The following is a 25,871-nucleotide window of genomic DNA, read 5'->3' as shown; positions in this document are numbered from 1 at the left end:
GATAATCACTGTATTGGCCACATAGCAGTTCCTTCAGATGCATGTGCTGTTCACATTGCATAGCAGGGATGTTATGCATATTGTTATTCCTATACTGGCATGTGGAAGAGGAGCTGCAAATGCTGGAGTGTTTATTACCATTCAGCAGCACTTTCATTTGAGGTTTGTGATGGAATTTGCCAGCTCCTATAGGACTGTTCTTACTTAGTATTTCTGGCAGCATATATTTGCTTTCGTTACAAGAAAAACTACAGGAAAGCAGTAGCATGTTCACAAAATGGAAAGTGTTTCATCATGGTGTCTGCAGTTTATAAAAGGCTTTGGGGACTGAAGGTGTGCAAGTCTGTATACGAAGCAACCTTACTGTATCAGCCCAGGTTGTGGGGTTTTTTTTCTTCATTTTCTGTCTCCTCACTCCACCTTTCCTGTTCTTTATAGGGCTGGCTCAGCCTGGGATGACTTCTGGATTAAAAAAATGTTCAGGGAAACACATTGTTCAATAAATAGCAATTGATGCCTTTTGTTTGTTTGTTATATGCAGTGTAAAGACTTCACTAACTTTGTACTGGAAGTGCATTGGTTTTGGACAGGGGATAATGATGTACATCTTTTGCTCATCTCAGACTGAGATACAAAAGACTTAATAGCTCAGTTTTAAGGGCTTGCTTTTCCTTTTCATCAGTGGAACTTGAAGTAGAGTTATTTCTGAAAAGGAGGAGAGCTTGCACTACTTACAGTTAGGAAAAGTGGAAATAATTTTAATATACAAATCATACCTATGTATAGTGTGTGTCTACCGACACACTTCAGAATTAATAAAGTGATATTTACCTAGTAATCACTTCATTTCTGGAATTTGCCGCAAGAAAGATTCAATATTTTTCTTCCTGCCTCAAAAAACCCCAACCCAATGAAAATACAATTATATTATTACCAACAGTAACAGATATGCAGCGTGGGATAATTTTAACCAGCTCTCATTTCTTCAGGATCTAGGATTGCTTGTTGAGGGGTCAGGAACTTGTTCTTCCCACAGTGCCTACCTGAGTCTAGTATTGTGCTTCTCATTTAATGTGTTTTTTTGCTCAATTTTAAGTGTGGAGCATGCTAGTGGCTTGCTGAAGGCAGCTTGCCAGGTGCGGCTTTGGCCACTGCAGCAGGGTTTGTACATATGCAGGAGGCAGTCTTCTCTCCCCTGCTTAAGTGCAACTGCACAAACCAGATTTTAGTCCTTTATAAATCTTCTAAATCCATTTTAATTCCTGTTAGGAGTTGCAGAGGTTTGTAGGGGCTAAATAACTCTTGTTTTACTAGAGGGATGCTGTTAGGTTTATTATCATTAGAAGCAAAAAAATCAAAAGCAATGAATTGTCAAGAATCCACATGTGCTAAATGCGCCATCCGGGCTGTCCTGGTGGGTCCCAGCTGTTGGTGTGTGGGTTTTGCTGTGCATGGGGGTTACATGGTTGCATTATCTAGGAGTTGTTAAAGCAGTCTGGATAAGGCAATGTGACTGTAATGGTTAAGGCTCCAATCAGTTATCTGTCGGAGTGCTTGCCTGTGGTGTTAGGTTGATCTAAGAGAAGTCTCTCCATTGGACTGAAAAAATTATTTCTAAAGTAAACTCAAAATAATTTAGCCATGAAGTAAAACAAGTTATTCCTTGTGCCCTCATCTTCATGTTATTGAAGTGCCCATAGTGAAGCTTAGGTTAAAAAACCTTGGTGAGATCTACATTGGGAGCTAGATTGTTAACTGAAGAAAAACATTTTGAGACATAGTTTATTAGTGAATGAAGAAATACTTCTGACCTTTCATGTTTTCAGAAGGCACAGGATAACACTAGAAGTTTTTTGGGTTTTTTTTTTTTTCTTCCTGCAAAGCAGAACAGATCCCCTCTTGCTGTTCTTTTCACCCTGTTCTGTCTCCTCTTTTTATGAACCTTCTTTTAAAATGAAGCCAGTGGCTGAACAGTGGATTCAGTGCAGAGAAGAGTGTACTCAATTGCCTACTCTCTGGCTCCTTCACTAGTTGTCCTAGTTGTCCTTCCTGGTTCCAGTAGCGTTTTTCTTTCATTCAGGTATGTGCTGAAGAATTTGCTTTTAAAGAGAATAGCAATGCCCAATGCCACTTCAAATTTTTGCTTGTATTGGTCCCCTGGTATGAATACGCATTGCATCTAGTCCACTGATACCGCAGCCAATTGCATCAGAGTCCTTGTAATCTGATCAAATACTACTTCAATATTTTTTTTGTGGCTGTTGCTTGCTGAATGGGCAAAGCATTCATATATATATATATATATATATATATATATATATATATAAAAATATATTTCCAGCCTAATTTTTTTAGGGATTGTTTGTCTGCAGGGTATTGTTCTGAAGACGTATTTTGTGAATGTGAGTGACCAGGGCTGCCCGTGAGGCTCAGTAGAGCCTCACATAATACAAGCAGCAAAAATGCTTCTCTGAGACTTGTCACAGCGCTATGTCACTTACCTGTCCTCCATCTAATATGCCAAAACGTCTTTTGTAACCATTTTCTACCTGATTGAAGCAGAAATTATCTTTTTTTTCCTGAGTGTGCAGTTTTGTATGTGGTACTAAGTATTTGGGTCTATATTTGTTACCTGTCCTTAGAACTACCCTGTCATGCCATCCTCTGCACTGACGCACAGCAAACTTGTTTTCATTTTGTCTTCAAGTTGCTTTAATTTATCTACATACTTATACACACATATATACTTAGAATATGTATGTCTCAAGAGAAACCCTTGAGGAAAAGAAAATCTATTAGTTACCACTACAGCCTCATTTTTCTAGTTTGTATTTGACCTTTTGACTTAGCCTCTCCTTTATCTTAGGATTCTCATATTATTTTTTATTTCTCCCACTAAATTGGTTATTTCCTACATAACATCACAGTGTTGTTTTCTGATAGCTGGATAATGAGACCTACCACGTTATGCTTAGAAAAATCTTTGTGTTTTATTTGCAAAACATGCTGGGAAAATGTGGCATGAATTATTGCTGGTTAACCCAAGTTGTGTCTTACCCTGGTTTTTTTTCTTTTCCTTCAGGTCTCTAATTATCTGTCTTTTGAAATGTCTTAAAATATTTCATTACTCCTGAGATCAAATCAGCAAACGTTTAGATAACAAAATTAGTTTTTCCCTTTTTTAAACACATTTGCATTTGCTGTTCTGTAATCCTCTGGTACCAGTCTAGCTTGATATATTTGCTATCAGACCTGCAGTAATCACGCCCCATATGAATGTTTTGAAAGTTCTTTTCTGGATCCCTGAGCTGCAGTGCATTGAGTATCACAGAGCTGGGCTTCCTCTTTGGTTGCAGTGGTTCCTGTGTCCACCCTGGCTGCCTTCAGCATCTTGCCTTCATCCCAGCCTTCTCACAGCTGTTGCCCTCACTGCAGACTAAGGCAACCTATCCAGGCTGGTTTGGATAATTTATCCGTGTGTTCAGCAACCCCATTCTCCTCCGGTTTGCTTATAGGGCTTGAGAAGCATTTTTGCTTAATTCCCTTAATGCAACAGGAACTGAAACTTTGACAATTGTAATTTCGTTCTTGGGCTACTCGTTACCCATCAGTCCTTTTTTCTATTTCTTTTGAGCTTGTTGCTTTCTCCCCAGCCTTTGTGGAACAGCTCTATTTGCAGTGAGGTGTGGATCCTTTCTTTCAACAAGTTTTTCTCTGGTGATTAGGATCTGCATTCCAGATAGCTCTTACAGGTTTGTGCTAGAGAAATGCCAAGTTTTCTCTTAATGGAAAAATAACCAAGAAAATTTGCCTTTCAGGCATGTACATGTGCATAAATGAGTACGTGTATGAAATCATGCATGCTGCAGAAGACTAATACAAAAACACTTTAGTCCAAATGTGCTGCAAGTAAATAAAAATGACTTTGGGATAGAGGACATTTGTAGCTAACCTAGTGATGATTACTGTAGCTTGGCTGTTTAAAGTTACCTTTTTCATGGTTGTGCAAATGCTAAACTGGCAGAAGGATATCAACTTCTTAAGGATATGAACTGCTGGTTTAAATAGTTGGCAGCAATGAGCTTACATGACAGAGGAGCGGTTCTCAGGATGTTTCTTGCTAAGTTAATATACTGCTGATTAATCCTTTGAAGCATGGCTCTATAGAAAGTCTTCTGTGAAAATGCATTCGTAATTGCCAGCAGCACTGGTTAACAGGTTGTCCAAGCGATTTAATGGCCCAACTTCAGAATAGCTTTAATATATTCTTGTCACCCCATGTGAATAAATTGATATACTGATTAAGATAAAGCTGCCTCATTATTCAAATATTGATAGTAGTAGTTTTTTGTATGTTATCTTTCTGGGTTTATATCCTTTTGTACTGCTATGCATATTCATATTCTTGGCCAGTCAGTGGGAATAAAGGACCCAAAGAAGGTCTGCTTTTACCTTAGCCAAGGAAATAAATATTTGGTAACTTCAGATGAATGAGAGTTAACAGGTTATTCAGTTTCAGAAAAAATGAAGACTCCGCAATTTAGGATTATTTTGAAGCCATGTACCTTGCCAGCAGGCTTTCAAGACAGTGGTGTAATCAGTAGTATTTGGCTGGGTTCCATATTATGTATATTTTGCTCAGAAACGCGGGTTCAGTGTATTACAAGTGATGTTTTTGGAGGATATGCATTCATCAGTAAAAAACCACCAGAACAGAGATTGTAATCAGTGCATAGTCTTTACAGCTGCAGGTCTTGGTGGTTATTTAGTAAATTGTGGGTATTTTTGTCTCTCCACCTGTGATGTTGCAGTGTCAAGGTTTGTTGTCACTGGTGGTGGTTTTCATTTGGTGGCGACCTTACTCGTCCTGGAGACAGAGGTTCTAAACCGCAGCGTCAGCCTTGAACAAGCTTTCAGCTTGGATTTATGGGTTTTGGTTCCCTCCATCCCCTGTTGTGACATGTGGCAAATGCCATTACCAGCCCCTTAAACAGAATCCGTTTTACACGGGAAGAAGAAATCAGTCACAGTGAAGTGTGGCTTTCAGGAAGGTGAATGATGAATGTGGTCATGGAAAATGACTTGAACTTGTGGCTCAGTCTGGGTTTTTTGTTTACTGGGATCACGTTACATGCTTTGTGTTAAGAGTTAAAATGCCGAATGTCTTACTGCACTGAATATATGAAATTCAGTATTCATTACTTAAGTTTTATTAAGGTGGTTTCCAAAATGCGTTGCAGTGTTCTCCTAATGCAGAAGAATATCCTAACCAGGCTTACAAAATTTGGTTGTTGGTGATAAGAAACAAGTGAATATCTCAAATTAAATCTGCAGATTTAAATCTGCGAAGGAGGAATAAGATGCATGGGCAAGGGCGTTCATAGAAACCTGTGGTTCCTTAGATTGCTTTGGCAAAGAGGCAAATGGCCTTCAGTTAAGGAACCTTGGTGAATGTAGTTCTTATTGAAAAAGCAGTGAAAATCCGTGGTTAAAATTCTCCCTTCTTAGGCTAGGTAGACCTTACCTACCTTTAAGTAAGGACCTTTGTGTTTTGGCAATATGGGAATAGCTGAAAAAACCTGGAGGACTTCAGGGGGTTATGAGTTCTTGCTGCATGATCACTTGCAACAGTCCCTTTTCAGTTGTTCTAGAAAATGGCCAGAATGTAGGTGGCTTATTATTCCTCTGCCACAAATTGATAATGTTTAAGATTATAAATTATATAGTTCAGGTTCAGCTTTGAAAGCAGTGTAGCTACTTCTCAGAACTACTTAAGTAGCTCCTTAAAAGGGCTCCTGTGGTAACTTAGTACTATTTATCTTTATTTGCTCCCCGCCTAGAGGGGTTTTTTGAGTAGTTAGAGAACTAACTAACTGTACCTTTAAGTTGATGACTTCCCACTCTTCTTTTCCCTTGATTGCTTGTTGTATTTCTTTGTTGCATCTTGTCTATGTTAGATCATAACTTCTTCAAGACAGGAACTGTATGGTGGAGAAGCCAGGATCAGGGGGTATGATCTTGGTTTAGGACCTTCAGGCAATATTAAAATACAAATAACTATGCTTGAAAGATTTTTAACATATGATCTAAATTGTTACAGGGCAGCAGTTTACATTCTGTTTGAGCTTAGCAATATGCAGTCAAGTTCCAACAAGTTGGAGGCTGACTGTCCTGAGTTGTAGTGCTTGTTCTGTGATTTACCTGCTTCTCAAGTCTAAACCAAGCTCTGTTATCAAAAAATGAAGCACAAACTGGTATGCTAGTACAACATATGTTTTGGGATTTTAGTTGCAGGAAAGCTGGATAATTCCTTAATATTTCCAGTGGCAGTTTTCACACTGTAGTGTAGCTCTTCACAGTGTGATTTTTATATGCAGAATATGCAGTAGTGCACATTCAGATGCTGTAAAACCAGTAGATCTTTATTAAATAATAAAAACCCCCACCTTCATAAGGGTAAGCACTTTAAAATTGGACCACAACATTCCTTTTTATGCACATGTTAAAAGCGTAGTATTCAGCAGCACTATTGCATTCTTTTTCTCAGATGATCAGATAATGTAATTTTTAATAACTTGTCAACTACCAGTAATATGCAGCTGTGCGCAATTTGTATAGGATCCATGAAAGCCTTCAAAGTGGAAAAAATGTACAATAAACTTATCTGTGTAACATACGATGCATTATTTAACATCATAAAATGTTGTAATGCTGAAAATTTACAGCTGTCTGTAAGCCACAGTAATAGGATGGTAAGTTACCTTTGCAATGAATACGCTTTAGGTAGGAGCCTCTCTGTGCTGCTGCCTGGGCTCCTGGCTGTGAGCAGTGGGGATGCCAGGCTGAGCCGGCTGGCAAGCACCTGTGGAATTGAGACACGTCAGGGGTTTTTGCACTTTAATTCATTTCTGTGTCCACTGATGTCGCGGTGATTACGAGTACAATGAAGAAAAAAATCTAAACAGAATTGAAAAACCTCTGCTGGTGCAGCTGGTTGCCCCTAGTCAAAAGTCCATTTTCTGTTGGTTGAAAGGTTGTCTTATCACAAATTAAATTTTTCAGCTGAGGAAGCCATCTGACTGGAAATGGAAGAGAATAGGGGGTTAGGGTTAACTGAACTGCTAGGGAAAAAAAAGCATAAAAGCATTCTGTTGCCTTTCCTATGGGAGGAGGTGGGTCATCACTCGATTTGCAGGGGAAGCATTTGGTATGCGGAATGTTACTAAAGAAATCACTGTGTTTGACACATTTTTATGTTGGGTAGGGTTGTGTGAAGTCATAAACAGGAGACCGATTAAGGGACATCTAAAGCAGAGTTTTTATGTGAAATTTAATTTAAAGTTCCGTAAAATGGACAGTGATACTAAAATGCAGTTCATTCTTGCAACACTGAGTGTGTCTTTATGGTGAGCCTAATTGGTTTGGAGATAAGTTGCTGAGTTGTAATACTGGAGGAGAAGGTAGGATTGTTATCAAATAAACCTGATGGAGCGGCAGCAAGTCCTACTGGTGGTTCCTGGCTGTGCTGGAGCTTCATTCATACTTGATGGCAGGGTTGGGGTGTTTTGGGTGAGGATTTGGGATGGAGGTCTCCTTTGCCCGCTGGCTATTTATCAGAGGAGAAAACTGAGGTGTGGGGTTTTGGGGCATTCTTTGCTTTTTGTTGTCTAGCATGATTGAAAACTGAGAACTGAGGAGCTTTTTGGGGGTTGGGGTTGTTTGTTTTGAAGATTGGCTTTCTACTTAGGTCTAATCTGGGGAGCCTGTAATGCCTGAGGGCAGGTGGTGCCCACCAGTGGTGTCAGGTGAACCCTGGGAATGACCTGTTGTGTTAGTGCTTTGCATTTTCTGTCTGTCCTGCTGGGGTTTTTCAATACTTTTTTTCTTTTTTTCTTTTTCTTTTTTTCTTTTTTTTTTTTTTTTTTTTTTTTTTAAAATACCTCTTCCCTCTCCTGAAAGAGGAATGGATGAAAGCAAGTTGGCTGATACTGGGCAGCCGTGAAACAAGGTGATAAGGGTGCAATGTCTGAGCAGGGCTTGTATTTTAGGATAGATTGCTCCAAAACGAAGTGTGGGGAGGAGGGATAATTGGGGACAGAGAAGTCACCAATGAATGGTTTTCAGAGAAGTCACCTTGTTCCCACAGCATCCCCAGCACCTGCCAGGAGCCTGGGAGCTGAAACTGAGGTTTGGGAGGGTGGGGAATTAGTGCCCCTTGGAAGCTCCTTGGGTGATCAGGGTTGTTTCTCTGACACTTCTTAGGTATTTATCCCAGGATTAAATTTCCAAATGACTGTATAAACTACCTTCAGGTCTTTGAAAGAATGGAATTACATAATAAAAGATAACTTGATGGAATGTCATACCATGTTTATATATAATATATACAATTTTCTAAATGTGATTCACTCAGAGTATGAATACAACTGTAAAACTGACCAGGTAGATAACTGAATACTTCAGCATGAATTTCTGTATTGTCACAATTAGGAGGAAGCAAATTTTGGGTAAACTGTGGATTGTTAAGGCTTCATTTTGTTTCTAACACCAGAGGAATCCTGGATATTATTGGAAAAGAAAGAAGTAATAGGGCCCTGGGAGATCTTAACTGCGAATATCAGTGGCATGTTTCCGGGTGAAATCTTCCCGAAATGTGAGCTGTGTCTTGGTGCTACTCTGTAATTGCCCCGTTGTTGGCTATCAAAAAAAATTACTGGCGGTGTTCACAAGTAGTTTGAAGTGATATGACATAATCTACTGGGAGAGATCACGGGGCTGGGAGTATTACTTTGGCCCTGCATAGGGCTTAGTTCAGGCTCTTTCCTTGGTGTGTTTGCTTTTTAATAAGTAATTCACTCTGGGAAATTTTCTCTAGATTTCTACAGTTGGTGAGTGGCTATTTGAAAATTAGGAGAAGCACATAAATATGCGAAACTGATGTTGAAACCTGATATCCAGAAATACTCTCTGTTTGCATAGAAGAAATAGAGTTAAAGCAAATGTGACTTTAAAGTTGTCTAAAGGCAGGGGGTGGGGGAATTCTGTGGGTTTCAGCAGTGCCACTTGGATAGGCTACATTTGAAAAGGGTAGACTCTTCTTCAGACTCTGAAGACAAGTATTTTGAAATAGGCTACAGTATCTGCTGAAGTAGATGACTTCCAGGTCGTTTACAAAAAGTACAGGGCAATTTGTGTGACGTAAAATTGTTTATTTCCTACTCTTGTTAAATTTGTACTCAGTAACTAGATCCATGTATGTAAACAAAAAAACCCTCTTTAAAATACTGCCCTGCAGTTTATTTTGAACTTGCATTTCCCTTTTGGGTTAAATAGTCAGTTTGGTGAATAACTTCTGATCCGTATAAGCTTATCTAAAAGAAAAAAAAAATCTTTGTCATATAGCACTGTGCTTTTTTTTTTGGTAATTATTAATATTATGAAATAACATTCTGAAGTAGTAGCACCTTTTGAGTGTTGTCAGCCTTTGTCTGCATTGAATTTGTACACTATTAGAGCAGTGGGCTGAAAGACCACGGAGGTCCTGTTTTCCTCCTTGCATGTGCAGTACCTGCATGTTTATGCAGGATTTCAGAAAACCTCTTCTAACAGCATCTAAAGTGCTGTTGGAGTGTGCCCTAATGCAGTGTAAGGGTTTTACCTCAGAAGCAGTCTTTTGTTACAGAAAAAGTCGGTTGCAGTGAAAAGACATAAATATTGAGAAGATATTTTTCTGGGGAGGAATCCTTTTACGACTTTTTATTTACCTTCTGTGCTTTGAACTGCACTGTTCTGATTGTGGGAGTAAATAGCAGTGGGTGAAGGGGAAGGCAGAACCTGGCATCACCCGTTTGCAGGTGAACATCAGAGACTGGCCCCCACATGAATTGGTGTGACCACAGATTTGAGTGTACCTTTACAAAAAGTAGAAAACTGGGAAGCTGGTGACTGCAGTGTGGAATTCAGGCTCCCACGCATTCAAGTTGGCAGGAGTTGCTGAAGAGAGAAATGATGCTTTGGCAACCTGATGGAGTGAGGACTGGCGGGCGTGAGGCTACCTGGTGTGTAGTCTTGCTTGGCATTTTGATAGGGGGACAGGTCTTTTGCCAAAACCATGTCAACGTCCATCTTCTGTGGAATACAAGCAGATGCCTTTAATTGATTAAAGAGAAGTAGAGGTAAGACTGTACAGCTAGAGTGTCAGTCCGTCCCGGACCGTGTCTGTCCCCCATTGCATCGGGGCTGTGGGAGTGTGCCCTCGTACAGGCGCAGGGTGCAAAGGTGCTATCCCATGCATTCGGTATTCAGTCTGATCAGTGCTTCTTTGTGCAAACACAATACAAATATTAAATTACTCTTTTTTTGTTTGTTTGTTTTTGTTAAACGTTTCACTTCACAATGCAGACAAATTGCTGTTGGCGCAGCTATTGTCTTTGGCGGTGTTACTCTGGGGATGTATCTGACAGATCTGTATTGTAACACATGGAGGAAAATTCTGAGTGGTCTCCCTTTTCAAACAATGCAAAAGCTTTTCATTTGGTTTTGTTGTATTTAATTAAAATAATACACCCAGAGGCTTGAGCAATTGCTGGGTGTTTAAAAAATAGAAATAGGAAGATTAAACAATTGAAAAAACATTGTAATGCATAAACTTATTATACAAAATGTATAAACTTATGTTAATAGGATGATAAAAATTCAAACTGGCGTAAATATTTAAAAGTGTATCTTTAGATCCATTGCCCTTTAGATCCTGTGCCCTCTTTTGGCATTACTTAATCTTCATATTGGTATTTTAAAATATTTAACTAACTGTGTTTTAATATTGCCTTGCTGAATATTGAGTTGTGTTACACAGTTCCTAATTTTTTTTTCTGTGTCTTGTCTCTAACTTGTGTTAGAGTTCTGCATGCCTATTTGATGAAATATTACTGGTTTTGTTTAACTGCTTTATTAGATTAGAGGGTGATGGGTTTTTTTGTTAAGAAACCATTCATAAAAGACATGGTTGCTGTTCTCTTATTAAATATTATGGGTTACACAAATTATTTAACAAAGGTGAGAAGAAAGGAAAAAGCCAAATCCATAAAGTTGTTTCTGGATGATATGATTGCTCAATCTGTCTGCAGGCAAAAGCATCCTACTCTGTGCTGCAGTGTCACGGTCTTCATGCACCGTGGTCAGCAGTTCAGGTGATGCTGGCCTCTTGCCCTGCTAGGATGCATGGTGCAGTAGTCCCTGTTGAAGGAATTTTTTTTCCTTTTTTTTTTTTTCCCCCCTCCTTTTTTTTTTTCTTCTTTTCAAGTAGAAGCCAAAGTGCATTCAGGTTTCATGGTCCTCAGTTTTCTTCTGCATGAGATAGGTGAGTGCTGCAAGGTGGGAACAAGCGATGCTGGCGAGATGCAAAAAGGCAGAGCCTGTGGACCCAGACTTGCAGAGGGCTCTCACCCAACTCTCTTGCTTCTGGAGATGGGATGATGGGCGTTTTGGGAACTTTGAATGAAATATTGGAGGCTTTCTCAGTATAAATATTGTCAGTAGAGATGAGAACATTTCACCCTTCGGTGTCGGATGGTGGCACGCATTGAGATCTAAGTGGCATATCTACATATTTCAACAAAATATGCTGCCTCTCCCGCCTTCGCATTCACTTTTTAGTTTCACTGGCAGACAGATTGCGTTTTATGTCCTTTCTCTGCACATTGTGCCAGAAGGTTCCTTTGCAGAAAATAAATTTATAGTCACTGGCTGATAAAGGTCTTTCCACAGCGGTCTTGCAGAAACACTTTCGGAACTATCCTTCCCATTGCAGTGGCATCGCTCAGCTGTCTGTCCCAGCACCAGAGGTGTCAGCCTACCTGCAGTGATTTCCACTGTATCCTTCCATTGTCATTTTCTAGACCACATCAACCAGAAACTGATATTTTTCTATGGAGAATACTTGGATAACTTGGTCCAAAGTATTTTGTTGAACTTGAGCTATGCGTACTCATAAAAATATTTTTTTTTTTTAAGGTAGGAGCTGCAGGTTTATTTGCCTATGGGTGGCCGTTGTGTATGTGCTCAGATGCGTATGTGTGCACGTATGCATTTACTCTTCAAAGCCCACAAAGAGCAAATCACCTGTGTTCATGATGTACCATTGTAGTTTAATGCCAGTGAGTGCTTGAGCTGTTCTGTGGTTAGCAGTGCCATTGTATACCGAGTGATCCCATATTTTAATAACATTACTTTTAGGTTTTGCAGAACCATAATGGGTTTTATGTATGTAAGGTATTCAAGTTTTTTAACAGTCTCTCAAATCTGCCATTTCACATGCTCCCTTTTTTTTTTTTTTTTTATGAATAGAAGTAGGCAAATGAAAAATAGCCTAGCAATCAGAAATTGTTCTTCACAAAAGGTTAGTAGTGAAAGTGAAGATGTGAAAGTACTTTTAAATAGCAGTAGTCGTCTTTGGCACGATAAAAAAAAAAAAAGCGCAACAGCATTTTGTCTTGCATTCAGTTGAATTGAAGAAAAATCTTTGGAAATAATGAAAATTAAAACTGCTTTTGTCTCCCCTGTTGCAGCATTCTGAACAGAATTAGGACAAAAAAAAAAAAAAAAAAAAAAAAGACCAGCTGATTTGCTGTAGTTTGCTGAATTCCATCTCTTGATATTTTGCAAGAACAGAACATTGTCTAATACCAAAGCAAGAATTTTGGCTATGCGTTTATTGTGTTAATGTGGTTAGAAAAAAGTGCTTTGAGATTCTGTTGAAGCTTATACAGTAACAAGATGTATTGAGATGACTTGCATATCTTAATAGCAAATTTTTCATCTCGTTAATAAGGAGGAGATGTAAAGAATATTATCAAAATAGTCTGTCTGACAAGCAGAAAATGTTAAACTTTATCACATTGCAACAAAAATAAACTCATTTATGGCCACACAAAAAATGATTATGCCTTATGTTTGCCTCCTGTAAATTTGATTTATTCCTGTAGTAATTACAGTCGCTGATTTGGTAAAAGTTGAAAACATATATATTTTTTTTTTTCCCGCAAGTGTAACAAGACTTCTGCATTCCTATTTCTACTGCATTGCAACACTTTGAACTTGCTTAGCAGACATGACAAAAGGTTTTAATTAAAATACTAGCAAGATAAAAAAAATAAATAATCATTTGTCTGCATTAACTTTGTATGTTTCTCATAATTCTTTAATTCTTGTAATAAAGGAAGGATACCATGACTGAGATAAGAGGTTGTCCTCCCCCCTCACTCCTTCTCATCAGTAAAAGATTGTGTCGGAGCTCTGGAATGTTCTGTTTAATCCCGCTGTGAACTCTGAAGTGCCGCTGAGATGTTACTTGTTGGTGCACAGATGAGTAGGAGGTGCTTCAGAGGCTTCATTCACCAGCAGGAACATGGTCCTAGCATGCGTTAGGGGTGTCCTGAAATCTAGCTAAGTATCCCAGACTTCCCAGCTCCCAGGTGATTGTAAAATAACTCATATTCTTGAGTTCTACTCCATCTGAATGTTCTGAAATTAAAGGTGATCAGCTGCAAAACAGTAGGGTAGCTCAAGGACCTTCAGCAATTTTTCTGCCAAATCCGTGGTAAATTTGGGATGAGGCTAAAAATAGAGATCATTGTCAGAGTTCATTAAATCTTACCACTCTTTTTTTGCTACTTGGTAATAAATATCTAATTCTCTGAAACATGATTTAAATAATGACATAAATCAAGCAGAAACTTTGATGTAAATCAGTCACTTTGATCTTACTTTGTTACATTTCTCAAAGGAGAGGTTAATTATTGGTAGTTTGGTAATAATTAGATAGCTTTGATTTGTTGCTAAGTACAGCTTTTACAGTAAGGTAACACCTTTTGTCAACATTATAAGCATATGTTATAATTGTCTTAAGTATGCGGGATAAGCAGTTGGATACTTCATGCTCATATTTTTGGTAGTAAAATACTTGTTTAACATAAATTGAGTTCCGAGTATATAGTTGTATTGATCAAAATTTGAATTCAGTTAATTTAATATTGTTTCAGGCATTTTATTAACCACGTTTTTCTTAAATTTACTGGATACATAAATCAAAAGCAAACTTACTGCATTTTGCTTTTTGGATTGGTAAGGGTGTGCTTTCAAGGTTTGAAATAGTTACAGTATTAACTCTGGATAGTGACTGGAAAATGGTTTTGGCCCTGGAGGATTTTGTAAATGGTAGGTCTCATCCTCTTGCACTTAATGTTTATTTCTGGATTGGAAAATGAAAACAAATCTTCATGCTGTGTTATGTCTTAATTGATTTCTTATTTTGAGCAAATCAAGTCATTGAATTGAACTGAATAAACTGAAATTAGGAAAAAAGCTATTTCTACATCAGCCAAAAGGGCAATCACTCTTCAGAGTTGGTTTAGTGCATCGCTTTGTTTAACCTGGTGATTTGCCTCTGTGGAAGGCATGGGAAGCAAATGCAAGTTTTTTTGAATGTATATTAAATTTGAATACTTTTGATATATAAATTCATTTTAATGTTATGCATATTTATAAATATATAAAACATGTAATCCTTTAGAAACATGAACCTAATTTTTATTAAGTACTTTAGAAGCAAAATAAACATTTAACATATATCTAAATGTCTTAAAGGAAAAATCCTGAACAATGTGAAAAGGCAAATTAATGTATCTGAGAATTTCTTTTATTCAGTGTCACTTGTATAAGCACATTACAGGATTATGAGAAATTACAATTTCTTATATTTGTGATTACAAGAAGTAAGAGCTCTGACTATCCAAAGTTGGTCATTGTGGTTACTGTACTACTTGGTACTGTTAATATACTTTTTAGTATGTAGTGTTGATACAGCCTTTATAATTAGTGTGGAAATCAGTGTTGTAGCGTATTGGTTACATTTGATGTCACATTCAATTTTTGGTGAGTTTCGGAAGACACATATTTCAGCGCATGATGGTATAAAGGTGGAATTGTGGAGCAAAATGGATATGCAGTGCATTTATTTTACTATTATCAATATACTCCATTTTTTTGGTGCTTTATTCACATATATAAAATTGAAATACAGGCCCCTCTGAGACAGGATTTTGGCTTATTTTACTAAGCAAAAAATAGACTGTTTTGTAAATAACTTTTTAAAGTGCTCTTTATTTTAATACTTCCTGTTATAGCAGATCACTCACGGGGGATTATAACTCATGATAATTCTGGTATTCTGGAATAGAGAAAGCTGTTTTTTTAAAAAATATGCTTGTCTAGATTTTGTGAGTATATCCAGCAATGTTCAGTATGCATCTACAATAGATGCTCTGTACTAATGGATGTGTGAATATAGTGTGTTTATCTTTTTCACTTCAAATGTGTATTTTATTTTTAAGCTGTAGCTCACCTTTATTCAGTTGGCAGGGACTGGATATTTCAGTCTGAATGATTATTGCAATTCCAGCTTTTGTTGCTGCTGAAAGGGAAGTCTTTTAGGGTCATGTACATTGCTGCCATTTTATTTCAATTTTTTGTTACCCTTTTAAAGAAGGGGGAAAGAAAAAAGTTGTGTGTGTTGCAAAGGTGTTAAGAAAGCTTCATTATATTTACAATGAGGGTGTGGTGGTGGTAGTTGTTTACTGGTTTGGATGTTGCCGCTAATTCTCCGATGTTAATGCATTCTTATGGGTCTTTGGGCTTTGTGTCAAAACCCTTGTAGAGAGGCATCAGCTCTTCAGTGCAAAGGAGGATACGTTTCAGGCAATACTAATGTGAACTTGATCTAATAGTTCCTCTGAAATTTTTTTCCTGCTGTTTATTGCTTTTCTTGGATTTATGCTGTAGCAAGACATTAACGCTAGCTACTTAAAGATTATCCTGTTGTGATAGTCTGATGCAACAAATTGCAGTGGATTAAAAAGAAACAAACCTTTCCATTGTATATTTTTGCATTAATTTTGTAACATTTGTTTTTGTAACAGGAAAGTATTCTTTTCCGTTACAGTCAGAATTTACTGTCCTGTGGAGTAAGCCATTGGGCAACCAAAGAAGGCTGGGAGCCACTAATCCTGAAAGAACAGCCCTAGTCCTGACTTCATGCTGTCACACCAGTGGCACTCCTGCAAGTTCATGTAGTAGTGTAGTTTGGATGTTTTAGCATCTCAGATTCTCTTCTGTACCCATGTGCTAGAGGTGTTCTGCTCTTCTGGTGTTGCCAAGTTACCGGTCTGGTCTCTTGTGCTAAGAAACTTTAAAGTCCTCTAGACTGCCTTAAAGTCAGTTGTGTACAGGAGTCTGCTTGATGTGGAGTTAAAACCTTGCAAAAGAGGAGGTGGGGAACCACTGAGCAGCACTTGGAGAGTGGTCCTTTCTAGCTCATCCTGAACAAAACAGCAGTAAAACTGTGTTCTCCTTTTTTCCAGGCTAGTTGAGTATCGGCACAGGTTTTTCTTGGCCAGCAGAATGTGGAGAGCTGGGATTCTGAGATAGTGTGTACAGAACAAAATACTTCTTCTGGTTTACCCTTGGCAGACTCCAAGGTTGGGGCGGCTGTTGAGGGAATGGGTGTTTTGGATGAGACAAGAGCTGTTGCTCAACCATCCGATTTAGTGCCAGATACTCTTATGTGCAAGGAAAGGCACAGTAGGCTGATGTGTAGTAGTAGTTAGTTTCTTAAAAAGAATAACTCTAATCCCAGTTCCTAATAATTAGCCACTCTTAAGTCCTAAAATGTGTCTTTATCCTTTTGGTTACTCAGTAGCTAATGGTAATTTGTATGCCTGTCATCCTTGCCTCCTCATTCCATAAATCTGTGTTAAGTTCTTGGAGACTCCATTCACATTATTCATTTGTTCTAAAGCTCAGTACTTTTTGAGAGTGGAGAGGAGGTGCTGTGTGGCAGCCTGTATTGGAAAGGAGGTTCCAGCTTTTCCTCTTGATTATTTTAATGTGATGAAGAGGGTGAGTGGATGAGTCCTTGGGGCGGAGTGGGAGAAGGTGGGAAGTGAGATTTCTAGTGAAAATGAGTCTGTTCCAGGGAAATTGTTCATCTTGTTCCAAGCTGGAGCCTTGTTATGCTTTATGTCCTCTCTTCTGAGAGAACAGCCAAGAAGAAGTATGAAGTCATGTAATAACTTAATAAAAGATTCTAGGTAACTAGAAGGCGAATGTGGCCTGCGTGTGCCTGACTGCTGAAAGTCCAGTTTGGTCTCTCCAGCAAAGTTTGACAGAGGCTATTCCTGTTTAGCCACAGATAGCATTGCTGTAGTGTTGTGTGTACAGGAATAACACAAAAGTAGTGAGAAGGTAACACTGACTGCATCAGCTGCATGAAAAAGTTTCAGCCGCATCGTGCTTTATCAAGCTCGTGCCTGTGTTGGCCTACCGATCCGGCTGTGTCGGTACTGCTGAAATAGAGGAAAAAAAGCCTTTAATCTGGTGCAGCTCTGAACAAGGTGACGTGGCTGCTGCCCTTTGGTAATCAGCAAGAACTATGTTACTGACGTGTACCCCTGCCCCTGTGGTATGTGGGGTTTGTGATTGTTCCTGCTCCTCAGACAGTACTGGGAATGGGGGTGAGATGTTCAGCTGTGCTTGGATGTAATGGTAGAATGTTAGTTGGATAGATCTGAAAAAATTTAGCACCTCTCCCCCCAGCAGCGTAGACAAGATACGGTCTTTGACTTCAGCACTGGTTTTGCTGATTGATATAGAAAGCAATGTAGGAATTACCTTGTTATAGTAAAATGTACCAAGTGAAACACGGGGACTTTATGGGCTTCAGAAGTAAAATTCGTGGTCAAATCGTGAGTTCCTCAAGACAAAATACTATGCCTACTGAATATCCTAGTCGGGTGCAAGGATATGCTTAAGCAGGCATCTTCAGTTTGCATCTCTGAGAATTTTTGATACGCTTGACCTTATAGGCGTTTGGGGCGTGAATTTTTCTCCTTGCTACAGGATCGTCAAAGAAGATAAAGCATATAAATAGTGTTCCTAGATTTTATACAGGTGGGAGTAGTGGAGGTGTCATTTCTCCCTGGAAATCCTTGTAACCTGTTCATCAAAATTAGTCATGCTTGGTGCTGTAGTAAGTGAGATTGTGCAGAATTTGAGTGTCTTAAGAAATGTTTTGGTTTATGGCGAGAGGTTTATTTGCTTTGTGCCCAGAACTCACGTTCCCACATTCATACTGCTGCCGAGATGCTACTGCCAAAATAACTGATAATCTTTTATGAAACACTACCAAGAAACCAAACGTCTGTCAGCTCCTTTCCTTTTTTTTTTTTCCCCAGAAGAAAGTTGTGGAAGGTTAGGCAAAGATGGTTTTATTTTAGTAGTTCTCCTTTGGCTAAAAAAAGAAAAAAAAAATAGTCTTGGGCCGTTGGTAGTCTTTCAGATGGTGCCAAATGCTCATCTGCCTTCCATCTCAACGGGATCTGCAACTGGAAAGGTCACCAGCACATCAGGACACAGATACTTAGTGCATCTCTGGTTATACTGGGTCCTAATCACTTAAGGCAAGCACAAAATGCCAACTCCTCCAGCTCTAGAAATGCTCATATGACTCAGTGCTGTAAAGGGCCTGGCAAATATTTACCCAGCAGTGCCAAAAGAAAGGACATGTTGTTTCTGCCACAGTGTTTTATGCATTCTAACTTCCTAAGTGTGTAAGATTGCTGTGTTAGGTGGCTTGGAAACTCCAAGCCTGTCAGTTGGCATTCTTGCTGCAGTAGGCAGGAGCAGGGTTTCTTCTCGGTCACATGCCTAGGATTTTTCGAGTACAGCCCTTTAGAGCACTTCTGAAGCATGTGGGATTCCTCTACACAATCGTGGCTTGGTTCTCCGCAGCCTAACTGGCCCTTCATTTGAATAATGCATTTTGTTGTCTTTTGTGTTTTGTAGACATTGAAGTCTGAAGTGATTGCTGAGCTGAGAGCTCCCTTGTGACCCAGAACTGCATTTTCCATAGAGATAAACTGGCTCTTGAAATCATAAAAGATGGATATTTTTTTTTTTTTTAAATTGTTCTGTCCTTCTGCCCAGCTCTGTTTTACACTTTGGAGAAGCCATGATATTCTTTAGATATCCACAGAGTTCTTGAATAAATTAATGTATGATTTGGAAAACAAACCCACTTTGTAGTTTAGTATCAAAGCAAAGAAGCCTCAACGCTAACTCTAGTGTGTAGCTAAGACCAGTGTAGCTCAAACGTGTGCAAATCAAATGTTTCTTCATCTTCTTAAATGAGTTTTCTCACTGATTTGCAGAATATCAGCTTGGTTCATTATTATGCAATATACAATTTCTGCAAGCCAGATGTTCACCAAAGGTAACATTAGACATTGAGCAAATAATTGTGTCCTGTCACACTGCATTAGTAACTGGGAAGAAAGTGTTTCCTAGTTTGTATTTGTGCAGAGCTAAATATAGCTCTAGTGAAGCTTAACTTCAGCTTCAGCTATTCAAGTCCCTAAGAAATTCAGCACCATGTTTGTTAGTCACTGAGTAAATGACTTCAGACATTCTTGCATGTTTCTTGCCCTTCCACTTGTGAGTTTTATAATCTTAAGGACTTGAACGTGAGGCTAACCAAACTCTCAGAAAATCCTGATAGTCCTGGGTTATTGCTGTCTGCAGGGACTATTGCAGAGATTTTTTTTCTATTAGGAGTTTTAGGATGGCGAGCCCTGGCTGCAGCTCTCCCTTATTTAACAAAGACAAGGTTAAATTGTGCTGTAGATATGCTTTCCAGCAAAAACTACTCTGATTTGTCACATTAAATCTGTTATTTATTACTTGTTCTACTCTATAGCTCTTCTGTAGAGCTGATGGCATGGTGCCTAAGACCTTAAAAAAAATATGTTAAGAAGTAACCTGATTGGACTGTACCAGTGAAATCGTGCTGCACATCTGGTAAGAAAAATCTGATGATGTAGAAAGGTGTGTTGAATGTGTCTCCTCCCTGGGAAGCGTACAAACTGATGTCTGTGGTGCCTTGGTATCAAGTCTGTCAGCTGTGGGATAATAACCTTCATGCTGCATCTGCACTGAAAAGGCAGCACTGCTTCCTAAGATGATGAAAATGCCAAGCGCTGCGTTCGGGAGCTTGAGTCTTTTGGCTGCCATCGGTGAGGAGGGTGCTTCAGGTTCATCTCTTCTAATGGGTCTACGTAGGAGCCTGGGCTCAAGGAGTTAGTCCTGTTCCTTTTTTTTGTTTGTATTTGAATTCACCAGTATAAGCTCATCCTCCCTAGTCATCTCTGCTTGACAGTGAGCAGGATGAGCGTGTTTCTGAGCAATCTTACATCTAGGGTTCGTAGAGAGACCAAGACAGTACTTATTCATCTGCGTGACTTCTTCAACCTTAAGTGTGTTAGGAACTTGTGCATTTTCTCATTGCACTGCCCAGTTTCTTCAGTACTCTGCCCAACTTTCTTGTGGGTGATGCATATAATTTGGAGGAGAGAACACGTTCACCGTTGCTAGTGGGAAGGAGGAATCCTGTGTTGGCTGTCTGCCTACACCTGTACCTCTTACCTTCCGAGAGATCCTTTGAGGAAGTGATCTAAAGAAATCCCAAGAAAATTGCTGAGGTTTGTAACAGCTTTCCTCCTGGCAGGCTGAGATTTATAATGTAGGATGTGACGGGCAATTCCTGGTGCCTCAGCTCTGTCGAAAGCGTGAGCGATCGCTAGAAGTGCGAGGGATTGCATTAGAAGCTTTTCTCCCTCCAGTGGGGAGAGTGTTTGAGCTTGAACTCTCCCCTCATTGAGATCTTTGAAGTTCAGATCTTTAAAACTGTTCTCCACTCCAAAGACCTACTAGTGCAGTCGTCATCCTTCCCACCTGAGACAGGCTGGACCAGGCTCCCTTCAGAAGCCATTAAAGCTGCTTGTTTCATCCTCCAGAGGGGTCAGCAGAGAAAGACATAAGTAAGTAATTATTCCCTGCCTCTCCTCCCAGTAGCTGAGTGAGCTGTAGAAGTTGAAACATCATTAAATCTCTGAGCGGCACGAAGGGGCTGCAAGCCTCCGCAGACAGGGAGCCCATGGCACACAGTGGAGGGGAGGGCTGAGTAACAGGTGGTATTTAGAAACTAATTAATATTTGTGAATAAGAATGTGCCATTGGTAAGAAAACAAATCAGTCTGCTTGTGAATATTTATGTGGTGACTTTCAACACTGCTGGGATTGCGCAGTCCTTTTCCAGCTGCCGCATCTCCTCTTGTGTCACAGCATTTCACACCGGGGTGAAAACCTTCTCTGCTGCGCGGAGCTGTGCTGCGGGGCAGCAGCCAGCCGAGCAGCTCAGCAGAGTATACCCTTTTAGAAGAATATTCTCACCAGTTTGGTATTAGTGGGGCACTAGGTCCCAAGTATTTTATAAAGTATTCCTTGCTAGTGGAGTAAGCCATGCTATTTAGCTTGAGATTTCATCCCAATAAAAGCCAAGCCATGCACAGAGATAATGCTATGTTTGAAGAGAAAGCAGGTGTTAAAGGTTGTTCTCCCTCTGCTATGTTTGAAGAGAAATCAGGTGTTAAAGGTTGTTCTCCCTCTTAATGTTGTGTGTGAGTGTTTTACAGTAGATCAAACTTGCCTAATGTAATCTTCATAATGCTTTCATTTAAAATGCTCCCTGTGGTTTGTATTTGTGGAATTGTAAGAGCAGAATCTACTTTGTAGCTTGGTGGGGCGGGGTGTTCGATTGAACATATGTTCGCACTGTCATTTGGGAAAGATAATAGGTTTTTAACCTCTGTCAGTGTTAGACTGAGGTATTTATGGAGCTCTATTAGAGCTGTGCCTAGGCAGCTAACCTTGCGATACAAGATTTTCACAATTTGCCATTTTCTTGTGATAAGTTGCAGCTTTTCTTGGCCTCTCGCAGTGCTCTTGCTGTGTCAGCCAGCATGGGAGCTTACCAAGAGAAGAGGAATTCCTTGCTGTTGTCAGTGCTGCAAGAAATGCTCGTGGCTACTGGTATTGCTTGTTCAGTAAACACTGTCATGTAGATGGAAAAGCAGCCCTGAAGAGTTCCGGAAAATACTCTTCTGGGCTTGACGCATGGAAACTGGCAAAGTCCGTGGTGGTGGCAGCACTCGTGCCTTTGGTTGCAGAGGTGCCCAGGTGCAGCTGTAGGTGCTGAGCTCTTGCTCCAGGGTGCTGCAGGGAGATGTGCACTGTCGTAATTGCTGTGCGCAACAGGGAAGCTCTAGGCAGCCTCTCCACTGCTTTTGCTAGCCCTGAGTTTAACTTGGGGGAGGGGGGAAGCTGTGTGTAATTTAGTGTGCAGCGATCCTGTTGGTGTACGGTCTCTCTTTAGTCACTTTATAGGCTTCTAACAACCTAAATTAGCCTGGAGTCTGCAGTGTGCTTCATGGAGGAGGTTATCTCCAGTGAACTGCCATTACCACTTTTGTCACTGCTGATTAAATTTTTTTGTTAATGTTTAATCCTCAACAGCAAACACCTAGTGTTTATATGCCCTCTCCCTGTATAAGCAGAACATCTGTTTTATAAAGTTGGCTAGGACATCCAAAACTGAATCAGTGTAAAATTTTAAATATACGTCTCAGACAAACAGATGCAAATTGATTCAGAGTGTAAGCAGTTGCTTCAGCATGCACAGGTCCTGTTTTGGCAGGGGTTTCCAGGGGTCTTAAATTGCATATTAAACAGTGCTTGGTATGACTGATAGAGTATTTTCTAACCTCATCTTAAAATACTTTGCTTTCTGTCCTGTCTTAACATATCTAGTGTAGAATTTTTATTTTTATCGGTGGTGTGTTTCCCCTTCTTCCTTTTCTAGCAGTAGTACTACTAAGCTGAGAACAGTTGACTTGAACTGCCCCTACTATGCAAATGAAAAAATCTACTTACAGTTTGGGGAGAAATTGTTTTTAATGAAATACGTGCATGTGTACCATGGATGACTGCAACTATGTATGTTAGAACTATAGGAAATTCCATAGGGTTTCCAAAGATATTAAAAAGAAATGCATAAAAAGTGATATAACAATTATTAGCAGAGACTGATACTTTTAAGGAAGGATATTAATGTAAATTGTTGGCTTACAGAAATTTCAAGCATTTTTATGCATTTAATAAAAGGTTGCCATTTAAGTAGCTTAAGTACCCTTTTCTGTATACACATCCTGGGATTTAACAAACAACTTACTGCTGGATGGATTCCACTCAGATGTGATTGCCATTCTTGCAACAAAGACTAGCTGATGAAGAGAGTGAAAAGAGGCAGTACCGAAATGCTCATTGTGTTAGTCCTGGGGGAAAGGAGAAAGCAGACCTGCATAATCTGTCTTCTGTTCATTTAGTATGCTAGTCTTGGTTGTGGGCATCAAGGTGGATGTGTGCATGCCCGAAAGAGGACTTCCCTCAAATCCCAGGGAGCCTGGCAGGAGGTGCCAGGGTGCTTCTCTAAAGTTCTGACCTGAGGGATGGAGACTGACAGTGTGGGACAGCTGAAGGTGGGAGCCGGTGACCTGACACTGAGGGAGAGATGCTGAGGTGGAAAATCGGGACCTTGTATGAGAGGGGAAAAATCTTAACGCCATGTTGTGGACAAGGGATCTTGTAGGGACAGAAGAAAGACGGACAACATGGTCAGAGTTTTGAAAAACATACTGGGGAGCTTTGTGCATAGATATTGGCAGGGTAAGACCTCTGGGTTTAAAACAGGAACATCCTCGGAATGACTGTAGCAAACGCTGCCAGCATGTGCCAGAAGTAAATATAGTAGAGTAAGCACAGCTATAGAGTCATTGAAGTCAATGCTGTATAACATAAAATTGCATAATATATTTGTTTCTGAAGGTTATTGGAGCACAGTTTTAAATGGATGTGAGTCCTTGGAAAGGTGAGTGTAATCTGGTTCCCTGGGCTGAGGTTTCCAATAGGTCCCAGTCTGGCTGGTGGCATAGTGCCAGTAGAAGGGATAAGCTGGCTGTCCCCTTCCTACCAGCTCCAGCGCTTGTCCGACCGGCTCCCAAGCGGGCTCTGCTCCCTGCACCAGGGGAAAGGGAACTTTCTCTCTCCCCAGAAATGGAGGAAAAGCGAGGGGATTTTGGTTGTCCTGGTCAGCTCAGGGTGTGAGGGGATGAGAGAGGGTCTCCGAGGGGTGTATGTGTAAGAGGATGGGTGGAAGTATCTGTGAGTGTGTGGGGCAGCGGGCAGGCAGGCTGTCTCAGCCCTGTGTCCCACCGCAGAGCTGGAGCAAAACAGCCGCATTGGTCCCTGCTCCCACCAAGGATGTGGTTGGTGCACGATGCAGCAACCATCAGAGACCTGGATGTCAGGGCACTGTCAGTCTCTCTGAAAGAGTGCTGAAATTGTTTATGAAATGAGTACTTTGTAAACGATAAAGACTAAATAACACATTCCGTGCATTTGCATAATTTTGAATTGCTTATCCTTCTGAGGGCTGTAGTCATTTGGCTCATGTTAAAGAATGGTGTAATTGAGCTCAAGCCATCAGTTGTTAAGCCGAGCTGACACTGAAGAGAGGAGGTATGTTTTTGGGGAGACTGTGTTTCCCATAATGTCCCTGGCACCTTGGAGAAGTCTCCTGAGGGGTCAAAGTGCTGCAGGTTGGACAGGTGGGAGACGTGGTCAGGACAGTGAAGGGTCGGGATATCTTTCGGAAAGAGCTTGAGACCTGGAGCAATGGAAATGGGATGTATCTCCATGGTGATAGCATGCAGGGTCATGACCTTAGGGGAGGCACTAGGAGAAAGAAACTTTTGCTCTGAGCTGGTAGAATGGAGGGGGTTACCAGCTGGAAATGCTGGAGAAACACATCTGCACTTTGCACAGCCACAAGGTGAGAGTGAGCCGCAGGGATGGCGCTGGGCAGAAGGTGGTGAAGTGGGGTAACAGAGGAGGTAGGTAATCCTAAGGATGGGGAGTCATCTGAGACCAGACTCCAAGAATGTGCTTGGTTTGGGTGGTAAAATGAGTCCTGACAGGGAGGTGGTGTAATTCATTTTTATTGTCAGGGAAATAAACTTCAGGGATAGGGAAAAGCTGTTTAAGCTGCTGGATCAACGTTGGCATGAAAACAAATGGATAAAAGCTGTTCCAAGAGTAAATGTTAGGCTGAAAATTAGAAGTTTTTTTTAACTATTGGAGGAGCTCAGTTCCGCAGTAAGCGCTGGGTACGGAGACTAAGGGGGAGCATTGTCAGTGCGTTGGGGTTCGTTGCTGTGATGAGGCTTCTTGGATGTGAGACCTGTGATGGAGGGCCTGAGCTGGCGATGTGTAAAGGAAACAACTTTCCTGTCTGGATGTGGTGCTGGGTTATCATGACAGTGTCGTGTCCAAGGAGGAAAGGGGAAACTGTCCCTGGCTGTCACAGTTTTAAAAGTATCTGAATTGGACTATGTGCTGAACTGAACCGCTTCTTCCTCGGGGTGGAGAATTCGTGTCGTTAAGTGAAGTTTTAAACTTTGCTTTACATTTAATCTGTGAATGTCTCTGCTGTTATGGTCACTTATGACACTTATGTTTATGGTTGTTTTTTTTTCCCTCCCCATAGGTATTTTTATGGCCTCTGTCACAGTGGTGTCTCAGTGTCTACCAGGCATCTATGGATTTATTCTGAGAACGTTCCTGTGAGGTAGGGAAACCTTACCACCTTCGTTTTACAGATGGGGAGCTGAGGCACAGGGAGAGGAAGGGTGCAGGAGTCTGTAGCATAGCCAACACTGTTGCAGGCAACATCCTTATTGTCCTAATCCCAAACCCAGCTACCTGTCTTTGGCTATTTTGCTTCTTTTTTTTGCTTCCTTTTTTTTTTTGCTTCTCTGCCCCTTGCCCCAGTCTTGACTTTTAGTAGAAACAATCTGCAAGGGACTATG

At 40.3% G+C, this 25,871-nt stretch overlaps 1 protein-coding gene across 7 annotated transcripts in view; it reads left to right on the top strand.

Annotated features, from left to right (window-relative positions):
• The window catches only part of PTPRF (protein tyrosine phosphatase receptor type F), a 392,669-nt gene that overhangs the window by 67,780 nt on the left and 299,018 nt on the right, over nucleotides 1-25,871 (top strand). For 6 of the 7 annotated variants that reach the window (XM_056355793.1, XM_056355799.1, XM_056355797.1 and 3 more), the window contains exon 2: nucleotides 25,550-25,630. The exons of the other annotated variant lie outside the window; for it this stretch is intronic. The gene's annotated coding sequence lies outside the window, so the exon portion shown is untranslated. The remainder of the gene's footprint in view (nucleotides 1-25,549; nucleotides 25,631-25,871) is intronic. 7 annotated transcript variants of the gene reach the window in all.

The sequence above is a fragment of the Falco biarmicus genome, chromosome 11 (assembly GCF_023638135.1).
Source record: "Falco biarmicus isolate bFalBia1 chromosome 11, bFalBia1.pri, whole genome shotgun sequence".
NCBI classification, from domain to species: Eukaryota; Metazoa; Chordata; class Aves; order Falconiformes; family Falconidae; genus Falco; species Falco biarmicus.
The sequence above is the reverse complement of the archived record's forward strand: the minus strand, read 5'-3'. Positions and strand labels throughout refer to the sequence as shown.